The sequence below is a fragment of the Triticum aestivum genome, chromosome 7D, assembly GCF_018294505.1.
Source record: "Triticum aestivum cultivar Chinese Spring chromosome 7D, IWGSC CS RefSeq v2.1, whole genome shotgun sequence".
Lineage (NCBI taxonomy): Eukaryota > Viridiplantae > Streptophyta > Magnoliopsida > Poales > Poaceae > Triticum > Triticum aestivum.
This window is the reverse complement of record NC_057814.1, coordinates 426,312,266-426,323,739: the sequence shown is the minus strand read 5'-3', so window position 1 is coordinate 426,323,739 and position 11,474 is coordinate 426,312,266.

Genomic DNA, 11,474 nt, shown 5'->3' with positions numbered 1-11,474 from the left:
ATAGATGTGTCCCATGCTAGACGAAATAAAGTTTGTGCGCATGCATGGGACGACCCCCCCCCCCCCCGCCTCGAAGTTGGGAAACTGACATCGTACATATTGAACCAGGCTTGGAGTCAGTTACGAATCACAAACCACCATACCCATACATAGTTTTGGGCCGCATGCAGTGTATAGGGGGTCTTCTGATCGACCACGTGTCCCTTGTGCGGTTTTTTGTGACGACACGCATATCTGTGGGCTCCCGACTGTATCTATACCATCCCTTTGACCGATAATGAGGGGTATGTGTTGGCCGTGAATGGATTCCTCCTATTTCGTGTTAGGGCCGGTCACCGTCGCATGTCGCTCAACCAAAGCTCGAGCTCATGCGTTGTCAGGATTGCCTCCCACATGCTCGGATTGCTGGGTTCGACCTACATCATACCCTGTGTATCTCGTCGTTAACTACCTTGCCTCCATGGTTGTTGTCTGTACCGAGAGGTAGGCACCACATCTAAATTGTACATTGTTTTATATTGAAAACACACATCACCCCTTCCCAATGTACATCATTTTGGGCCGCAGGCAAGAGGTGCTAGTTTTGTGGTCCCTCTCATGCGATTTTTATGATGGTTCAATCTATTGGCCCAAGCTGTTTATCAACAACAACAGTTGTCGTTTGACCAAACGATAGATTCATTGGTCCGTCTTATGGTAGGTCATGGCGACATGCATGTATGACCAAAGTGGGAGGTGGTGGGCCAAGCATCCTAGCTAGGTACGACATTATGTCATTATAGATATATCCAAGGGTGCTTTCGGGTTAGCGAGGCAGGTGTCACCAAAGTTATGCATTGTGTATTTATGGTTTAAACATCCCCAATATTCCTACATATATTTGGCCACTTCCAGGTGGTTCTTGACTTCTGGCCCCTCTCATCGATCTTCGACGACGCGCCCAACCGTGGGCCTGCGCGGTCAAAGTTGTGCATTGGAATATTGAACATCACATACCACCCTTTTCACTCATATATATTTGGGCCACATGCTGGTGTGGCTGTCTTCTGACCCTCTCTAACGTTTTTTTGCTGCAAAGACTCTGATGACGCTCAACGGACATGGGTATAATTTTAACGTATAAGGAGGCTGGGCGACCCGCCCTCCCGAATGCTCGCTTGATTTCGCTCCGTTTTGGTCGTTCGGTAGGTCTTGGTCAGGTCAAGGCGACCGCATTGACCATTTGATTTTTATGATCAATTTTGACCCAGGTTCTTTCGTGGCTTCGGATGACTGGTGGGCTCAGCGAGATCTTTCATTGGCTGGGTTCGATTTTCTCGCGTGAACGAATCCTGAAGCATCGCGTGTATCACACGCTGACCACGTCGTGCGCACATCATGCGTCATGGGTGGCCGCGGAGTGGTTGTCCAGCGCATACCCACCCAGATTTGTGCAGCCTTGTTTGTGTTCCTCGATGACAAGTGGGCCGGTGGTGCTCCTGGTCCCGCTCGTCGGCTGCGATGGTTGTGCGTCTATGGGATGAGGTGGTCGCGTGTCGCGTCGCGGTGGTTGGTTGCCTAGACTGCGCAGGGTGGGCTGGCGCATGTGCATGTGGGCCCCTGGCTGACCGATGCATAGTGTGTGCGTCGTGCGTGCCTCATCTCGTCTCGCAAGCGTTGCTTCAGTTCACCTTTCTATCTCTCCAATATCCATTGTGCTTCTACTACCGCCGTCGGCGGCGCTGCCGCCGCCTCCGCCTCGTCGTCTCGGTTTCTGATGCTGCCGCTCCGACGAAGGTCGCCGTGCCGCTGGTGCTTAGATTCATGGAGGGGAACAGCAGCCGCGCCACGCGGCATGCCTCGCTGTGCCGCATGGTGCCCGAGAGGCGGCCGCCCCATGCTCTGCCTGCACCGTCTCATTGTCTTCATCAACAGGAGGCATCTCTGCCGGCCTCACCCCATCACCATCGCCTCACTTTCCCTACGAGAGTAACGGATCCAATAGCTTGAGCTCGGATCGCTTCCAGGTGCTTGCGGCCGCCGCCCAGCATGCGCTCGCTTGCTGACCTTGAACTCTAGCCGCAGCAGGTCATCCATGAGGTATCTTGCTCTCTTATCGTTCTCAATTTACATCTTGTTTATCACATGTACCCAGGCCAAAGCTAATGCACATTATTTTCCTGATGAAATGGCCAAATAAATGTAATACAGTTTCACGTTCTCAATCAGCACATAATAAACTTATAAAAGATATTTCAATAAAGTGGAGAAGCTCTGTTTACTTGTTTCATTGAGCAATCTGTTCATCAGTGAACTTTTGGATCAGAATTTTAGTGCAGATTCTGTTTAATATAGTATGTGCATGCATGATAGTCCTGACCGTTCCTTTGTAGTCCAGCTTCTACTCCTGGCGTCCAGGAGTGTGGTTACGATTGCTTCTTCTAGACACACTACCAGGTATATATGATCTTGTTTTTCATTCCCCCCTTTGCTTTCTCTGTTAAGTTTTGTAATAAAAAAAGCTCATGTAGGAATCTGGCTTGAATATGCAGTCTCTCACAATGGAAGAGATCCTGTTATGTTGTCTCGCATAATGGAAAAGAGAAGAAGATTTTATGTCAACTGGACTCTACATGGATGGAAATGAAAACACCAACTCTTTTTCCTTGCTTAAGGCATTAATTCATACAGCATGTCATAGTGTTATTCTGATTTTATACCCTTATGCTCTTGACAATAGTTTCTTAGCTTTCCAAAACTCAGAAGTAATTCACCTTCCCCTCATATTTTTATTGATTTTGTGCAGACTAATATAATACCAAGGCTCAAACCAGAGTTGGACGACCTCTTATCTCTAAACATTAGAAATGCAGAGCAGTCCATGAAAGGTTCCCTACGCTACTACCGCACCGCTTGATATACTGAACTTGATTCCTCGGTGCATATAAAATGATACAACTATATTTACATTGGAGTAGGCAAGGTAAAACTAGGCTCCATCTCTGCTAATCTGTTTTGCCAATTGGATTCACACCCTCTAGAGAGAATGTTTTATTTACTCATTTTTGTTTTACCTGGCATATGTGAAATGATACAATTTGTATTTACATTGCCACCATCTTGCTAATATATGTTTGCTGCAGTAATGGGTTCTAGAAGATGGACAAGATCAAGGACTCCAACGGGCAAACTGGCAGCTCGAGGCTTTTCATGGGCTGCTAGGCCCCAAATCGAGGCTTTTCATGGGCTGCCAGGCCACTGAGTTAAACCATTTTGCAAAGCCTTTTAAGATGGAGCTCAATCTTTAACGAATCATCGTTTTAACTTTGACAAGTTTAGGGTCTATGAGATTGACTTGTCAAAAGTTCGGCGGGTCATAACAGGTTTACCTGGACGAAGTGGCTTACTTAAAGAGGCAGGATAACCCGGGGTTTTAGGTGAATACACCTGGCTTCCAAGCCGTGGCTTGATAGCCTATTACAAGTGTAGATTCTTTGTTCATTGCGAAGCAAACAATCCCCAAGCAATATTTTGAGCTGTGCTCAGTGGGTGCCTATGTTTGAGTTGTGCTTTTGCAACACTCTCTTTGGACCTTAATTTTCTTTTGGCCTTGAGCCGATCAAGAGGTGTAGCTATGGTTCGAATACGACCAAGCCCCCAAGTGATTTTTCTTGTGGCCTTGCGCCGATCAAGAGGCGTAGCTATGGTTCGAGTACGACCAAGCCCCCAAGTGATTTTTACATATGTCTTTATAAGCTAAATCAAGCGGTAAACCGGACGCCGCTTTATAAACAGAAGCCACCATGTAACCACACATGATGTAAGAAAAACAACAGATACCCCGCTTTAGCTGAGGCTCCGGTTTATTATATTGATCATAATATATACATTGTCATAACTATGTACATAAGCAGAGCCGGTGGCTCAAGTATAGTAAGGCCGAAGATGAGCGATATTCCATGGCCGGTGGGCCTCCTCCTCCGATTTACGTGAGTCTTTGTGCTCTCGAACATATATAAGGTAGTATGACCCATTATGGAGATTCTTGCTGACCACAAAGGGCCCTTCCCAAGGCGGGGATAACTTGTGCATATCAGTCTGATCCTGGATGAGTCGGAGCACCAGATAGCCTTCTTGAAAAGTTCTGGTTCTAACCCGGCGGCTGTGATAACGACGCAGATCTTGCTGATAAATTGCCGAACGGGCTGCTGCAATGTCACGCTCCTCATCTAACAGGTCAAGTGCTTCCTGTCACGCCTTCTCATTATCAGCTTCGACATAAGCCACCACATGAGGCGAGTCATGACGGATGTCACTAGGGAGAACCGCCTCTGCCCTGTAAACCATGAAAAAAAGCGTGTAACCCTTAGATCTGTTGGGTGTGGTATTGATGCTCCATAACACAGAAGGTAACTCCTCCACCCAACAACCCGGCGTCCATTGCAAAGGAACCATAATCCGAGGCTTGATACCTCTCAGGATCTCTTGATTGGCTCACTCCGCTTGACCATTAGATTGGGGGTGAGCCACTGATGATACGTCAAGCGGGATATGCTCACGTTGACAAAACTCTTTCATAGCACCTTTGGACAGATTGGTACCATTATCAGTTATAATGCTGTGTGGAAAGCCGAACCGGAAAATCACCTTCTTGATGAATTGAACTACCGTAGCTGCATCACACTTACTAACTGGCTCTGCTCCACCCACTTAGTGAACTTATCAACCGCCACCAAAAGGTGGGTCTTCTTGTCCTTGGATCTCTTAAAGGGCCCAACCATATCTAGCCCCAAGTTGCAAACGGCCAAGTGATTGGAATCATCCTCAATTCTTGGGCCGGAACATGAGCTCGGCGTGAAAATTTCTGACAACCGTCGCACTTTTTCACCAAGTCCTCCGCATCAGCATGAGCCGTCAGCCAATAGAAGCCATGACGAAAAGCTTTAGCTACCAGGGACTTTGAACCGGCGTGATGACCACAATCCCCTTCGTGGATCTCACACAGAATCTTGCGGCCTTCTTCAGGAGACACGCAACGCTGAAACGCCCCTGTCACACTGCAATGATGTAATTCTCCATTGATAATAGTCATGGACTTGGACCGCCGGATTATCTGCCTGGCCAAGGTTTCATCCTCCGGTAACTTGCCCCGGTTCATATACGCCAAATATGGGACCGTCCAATCTGGGATCATATGAAGCACTGCCACCAATTGAGCCTCCGGATCAGGAACAACCAGATCCTCCTCTGTGGGGAGTTTAACCGATGGATTATGCAGCACATCCAAAAAGACGTTGGGTGGAACCGGTTTACGCTGGGAACCCAAACGGCTTAAAGCGTCCGCCGCTTCATTCTTCCGCCGGTCCACATGATCAACCTGATAGCCTTTGAAGTGACCTGCAACAATATCCACCTCTCAACGATATGCTGCCATGAGCGGATCCTTGGAATCCCAAGTACCAGATACTTGTTGAGCCACTAGGTCCGAGTCACCGAAGCACTAAACCCGGCTCAAATTCATCTCCTTAGCCATCCGAAGATCGTGGAGTAAAGCCTCATATTCATCTGCATTGTTAGCGCAAGGGAACATTAAACGGAGAACATAACAAAACTTATCTCCTCGTGGGGAAGTTAGCACGACTCCAGCCCCCGAGCCCTCCAATTGCCTGGACCCATCGAAATGAATAGTCCAATAAGTATGATCCGGCTTCTCTTCTGGCGCCTGTAATTATGTCCAGTCATTGATGAAATCCACAAGCGCCTAAGATTTGATCGCCGTCCGGGGCATATATTTTAACCCATGAGGCCCAATCTCAATAACCCACTTGGCAACCCGGCCAGTTGCTTCCCTGTTCTGGATTATATCCCCCAAAGGAGCAGAACTGACCACAGTGATGGGATGGCCCTAGAAATATTGCTTAAGCTTCCGGCTCGCCATGAAAACTCCGTACACCAGCTTCTGCCAATGTGGGTACCTCTGCTTGGACTCAATAAGTACTTCACTGATATAATAAACCGGCCGTTGAACCGGATACTCCTTTCCGGCCTCCTTGTGCTCCACCACAATAGCCACGCTAACAACCCGGGCATTAGCAGCCATATATAACAACAAGGGCTCTTTATCAACAGGAGCAGCAAGGACCGGCGGTTCGGCCAGCTGCCGCTTTAAGTCCTCAAACGCTTCATTGGCGGCGTCACTCTAGACGAAGTCATCTGTCTTCTTCAGCATCTAATATAAAGGGATTGCCTTCTCCCCAAGGCGACTGATAAACCGGCTCAAGGCTGCAATCTGGCCTGCCAGGCGTTGAACATCATTGATACACTTCGGTTTAGCCAAAGAAGTTATAGCCTTGATTTTCTCCAGATTAGCTTTAATGCCCCTGTTAGACACCAGAAAGCCCAAAAGTTTGCCTGCTGGTACACCAAAAACACACTTGGCCGGATTAAGCATCATTTTATAAACCCAGAGTTTATTGAAGGTCTCCTTCAAGTCATCTATCAATGTCTCCTCCTTTCTGGATTTCACCACAATATCATCCACATAAGCATGAACATTGCGGCTGATCTGATTATGGAGACAATTCTGCACACAGCGCTGATAAGTCGCCTGGGCACTCTTGAGCCCAAAAGGCATAGACACATAGCAGAAGGCTCCAAAGGGAGTTATAAAAGCTGTCTTCTCCTGGTCCTTAACTGCCATTTTAATCTGATGGTAACCAGAGTATGCATCCAGAAAGCTCAGACGCTCACAACCCGCCGTAGCATCAATGATCTGATCAATACGAGGGAGAGCAAAAGGATCTGCTGGACAAGCCTTGTTCAAATCTGTGTAATCCACACACATACGCCAAGTGTCGTTCTTCTTAAATACCAGCACCGGATTAGCCAACCACTCAGGATGAAATACTTCGACGATAAACCCAGCCGCTAAGAGCCTGGCTACCTCCTCACCAATAGCCTTGCGCCTCTCTTCATTGAACCGGTGAAGAAACTGCTTGACCGGTTTAAACTTGGGATCAACATTAAGTGTGTGCTCAGCGAGTTCCCTCGGTACACCTGGCATGTCAGAAGGCTTCCACGCAAAGATGTCCCGGTTCTCACGGATGAACTCGATGAGCACGCTTTCCTATTTCGGATCCAAATTAGCGCTGGTGCTAAACTGTTGGATGAATCGCCAGGAACAAAATCAACTAGCTTAGTCTCATCAGCCGATTTAAACTTCAAGGCTGGATCATGCTCTGTAGTTGGCTTTTTCAAAGAAGTCATATCCGCCGGAACAACATTGTCCTTGTAGAACTTCAACTCCTCTGTCGCACAAACCGACTCAGCATATGGCGCATCACCTTCTTCACATTCTAAAGTGATCTTGCGGCTCCCATGCACTGTGATGGTCCCCTTATGGCCCGGCATCTTGAGCTGCATAAAACATAACAGGCCTTGCCATGAACTTAGCATAAGCCGGCCGTCCAAATAGGGCATGATACGGGCTCTTGATTTTCACCACTTCAAAAGTCAATGTCTCTGATCTTGAATCATGCTCATATCCAAAAGCAACCTCCAGAGCTATCTTACCAACTGGATACGCCGATTTGCCAGGCACCACACCATGGAAGACCGTGTTGGATGGTTTAAGATTTTTATCTGTTAACCCCATGAGACGGAAGGTTTCATAATAAAGGATATTGATACTACTCCCCCCATCCATGAGTACCTTGGTGAACTTATAACCTCCAACCTAAGGTGCCACCACCAATGCCAGATGACCCGGATTATCAACCCGAGGTGGATGATCCTCTCGACTTCACACAATGGGCTGTTCAGACCAATGCAAGTAACAGGGCACCGCCGGTTCAACGGAGTTCACCGCCCTTTTGTGCAGCTTCTGGTCGCGTTTGCACAGGCTCGTGGTGAAGACATGGTACTGTCCACTATTCAACTGCTTCAGGTTGCTCTGGTAACCTGACTGCTGCTGCTGCTGTTGATTCCCCTGATGATTATAACCACCTTGTTGCCCTGACTTCCTTGATTGCCATGCCCGCCTTGATTACCGTGAAATCCTGAACTGGAACTGCCTCCACCATAACCCGGCCCATGAGATCCGGGTCCTGAACCGCCGGCCGGTCCATGATCATACCGAAAAAATCTGAATTTTTGAACTCCCGCATAATGTAACAATCCTTCCAGAGGTGCGTGGCCGGCTTATCCCGCGACCCGTGCTTTGGGCAGGGCTGGTTTAACAGGTGAGACATGCGCTCTAGATTGGGACTTGGTCCTGCACCACGCGGAGGCGGTTTACCCTTACGACGCTGACTGTTATCCTATGTGTTGGTATTAGCCACAAAATCTAAAATGTTATCCGCTTTACGCTTACCGCTGTTTCCATGACCTGCCGAGTTATGCTGCTGCCCTTTTGTGCTGCCGCTCTTCTTTCCCTTCCCTATCTTGTCATCGTCAGACTCGGGGTCCTTGGTACTATCTGAGTCGGCATACTTCACCAGAGCTGCCATAAGTGTCCCCATGTCATTGCAATGACGTTTGAGCCGTCCCAATTTCAACTTCAGAGGTGCAAACCGGCAATTGCCTTCCAACGTTAAAACTGCTGTATCAGCATTGATGCGGTCCGATGAGTGCAATATTTCTGAAACCCGGCGCACTCAATGGGTTGTTGACTCTCCTTCCTCCTGGACACAGGCGGCTAGGTCCACAATTGGCATGGGCTGCTTGCACGTATCCTTGAAACTCTGGATAAACCGGGCCCTTAACTTGGCCCATGACCCAATGGAATTAGCTGGCAGATTTTTCAACCATGTGCGAGTTGTTCCCTCCAACATCATGGTGAAGTATTTAGCACACGCCGCATCGTCCACATCCAGCATCTCCATTGCCATCTCATAGGTTTCAACCCATGACTCGGGGGATAAATCGGCAGTATAATTTGGCACTTTACGTGGGCCCTTGAAATCCTTGGGCAGCCGTATGTTGCGCAGCGCTGGGACGAGACACGGCACCCCAACGAACTGGAGGTAACCCCTGGTTCCACCGAAGTTTTTGGACGAACCGGAGTATATTGGCGAGCTTCATGTTGTGCCGCTAACTCGGCCTCTCGACGTGCCCTAGCACGATCCACCACATCTTGAGCATCACCACCGCCGCCTGCCGGTTTATGACCACGAGGCGGATTATGATTCCGCGCACTGCTGGACATGGCTGGTTCATCCATACGCCTGCTGTAACTCCGGCTCGGGCGGGGAGTAGAATGAATCCTTTCGCGGCTGTATGAATAAGCATGCTGCTGAGTCAAGGCTGTCTGAAGGAGCTCTCTAGCCCGTCGCATCTCCACCGCTACGGGGGATTCACCGTCGACTGGGAGGGCCGCCAATCGTGAAGCGGCTGCGACTATGTTATCCAAAGGGTTGGAGTAATGACCCGGAGGCGTCGGCACGTGTTGGGACGGGATATTCTGAGGAGGGGGATCCATTGCGCGCGGTTGAACCGGCGTCCCCGTTCCAGGTGCTTCGGCCCGGTTTACCACTAGCGGGTTGCTGGTTCCTGTTCCTGGCGTGTTGAAGAGATTCCTGGCTTCATAAACCGGGGGCAGGTGATATCGGTACATTCTCCTCATTACGTCATTCGATGCGTTCTGATCCAACATAAGTCGATAAGACTGTGCATCTAACTCGGCCTGCTTTGCCGTCATCCTGGCGTTTTCAGCGGCCAGGTCCACCTTGGCTTGTGCTATCTGATCCTTCACCTTCGCCACATCTGCGTTGTGCTGCTCCTAATTCACCGGGCTGACTTCAGCCGCTAGCAGTGCTGCCAAGGTGTCGAATAAATCGGACAAAACCTGAACCAGCGGTCGCGCAGGGCCTCCTGCCCCAGCTGCTGTCACCGCCATTGAACCGGAAATCATCGCCGCGACGGTCGAAGATTGTGGCGCTGACTGTGTACCAGCCATGAAGATTGCAACTCGGCTTGGCGGATCAAGGGGGTCCGGAATACTGTCGCCATCGAAACAGCCCCCAAACCGGCCATCCTGCAACTGATATAATGACTCGGTCTCTCCAGTAGATGACTCGTCACTAGAGTAAACGACGGTTTCACCACCAGATTCCGATCTATCCTCAGATCCCACTCCGTGGATGACTCCCACGAAGGCACACTTCATGGCAGGCTTAACCCGGGCGGATCTCGCACGCTGAGCCGTTTCGACGATGTTGGTGCAGGTGTCCGGCTCAGGGCCCGGTTCGCCAATCTTGCCAATGAACACGTGAATGCCGCCGAAGGGGACCCGATACCCGTACTCAATTGAGCCGGCCTCGGGGCCCCAGCCTGCGTCGTCGATGTAGAGCTTGCCCTGACGACTCTTAGTCATCCGGCCCACAGCGTATCCCTTGAGCCCTTCGAAGCTGCCCTCTAAGAACTCGAAACCATCGTACGATAGCCCGACGATGGGCGCCAATCGTCGTGGTTTTGTCACGGCAGATGTCCTAGTGAAAGGACTTAGTCATGGGGCCATCGCGACGGGTTAGCTTAAAGGGGTTAAACCGGACGAAGGACGCAGAGAGTTTTATACTGGTTCGGCCCCTTGCGGTGAAGGTAAAGGCCTAATCCAGTTGTTGTGGAATTGCTAGGGTTTCGATGACTAGGGAGCGAATCCGCTATGCCTGGCTCGCGAGTTGTTGTTTGTTGTCCCTAAACCGCCGTCGGGTCGTCCCTTTATATACACAGGTTGACGCCCGGCGGTCTACGAAATCCCGAGGCCGGCTCATAAACGTGTCCAGCTCGGTTTCTACCTTTCTTATCTTACAACACAAGTTACATATGATAGGGCGGTTTATGTCTACAGGCCATAAACCCCTCTGGGCCCTGGGCCTTCGTAAAGCGCCATACTCCTTGTCTTCATTGGCTTCAAATATAAATAATTCATTTTGGGGGTAACCCAGCCTCTCTCGGCCGGTTTATACCCAGTAGTAATATCCCCAACAGGTTCTATAAGATAGACAAGATCAAGGACTCCAATGGGCAAACTGGCGGCTCGAAGAACACACTGGGAAGATGAGCAAGTGCAAGCGGTAAGTCTTGTTGAACGCTGTCGTTGTTGTTTCTACTTGAGCCTGCAATTCCATATCTTCTGCATGTGGCATGATGAATTTTAGCAATTTCTTTACCTGGAGAATGTATCACCGTTGAGTTCTTGTTTATGTAGATATATGCCATGGCTTCTTGCAGCTTAATCAAAGAATTTGATCGTGTCTCAAAGATGAAGAGAAAAGGAATACTTCTGAGGCCAACAAACAACTAAATGTCAGGAAGCAATTTATGGTTGGTAGTTTCCTTCATTGACGTCTTTGTCGTGTCATGCTCCACAATGTATAATTTCTATCTTTGTGTGTTATGGTAGCTCATCAAGATTTTGAAATACCTAAATTTGTCCTGAAATTATTTGCTTAGCAATGCTTTCTTTTAGTATCAATGTATTTTGCATAGCATTTCAA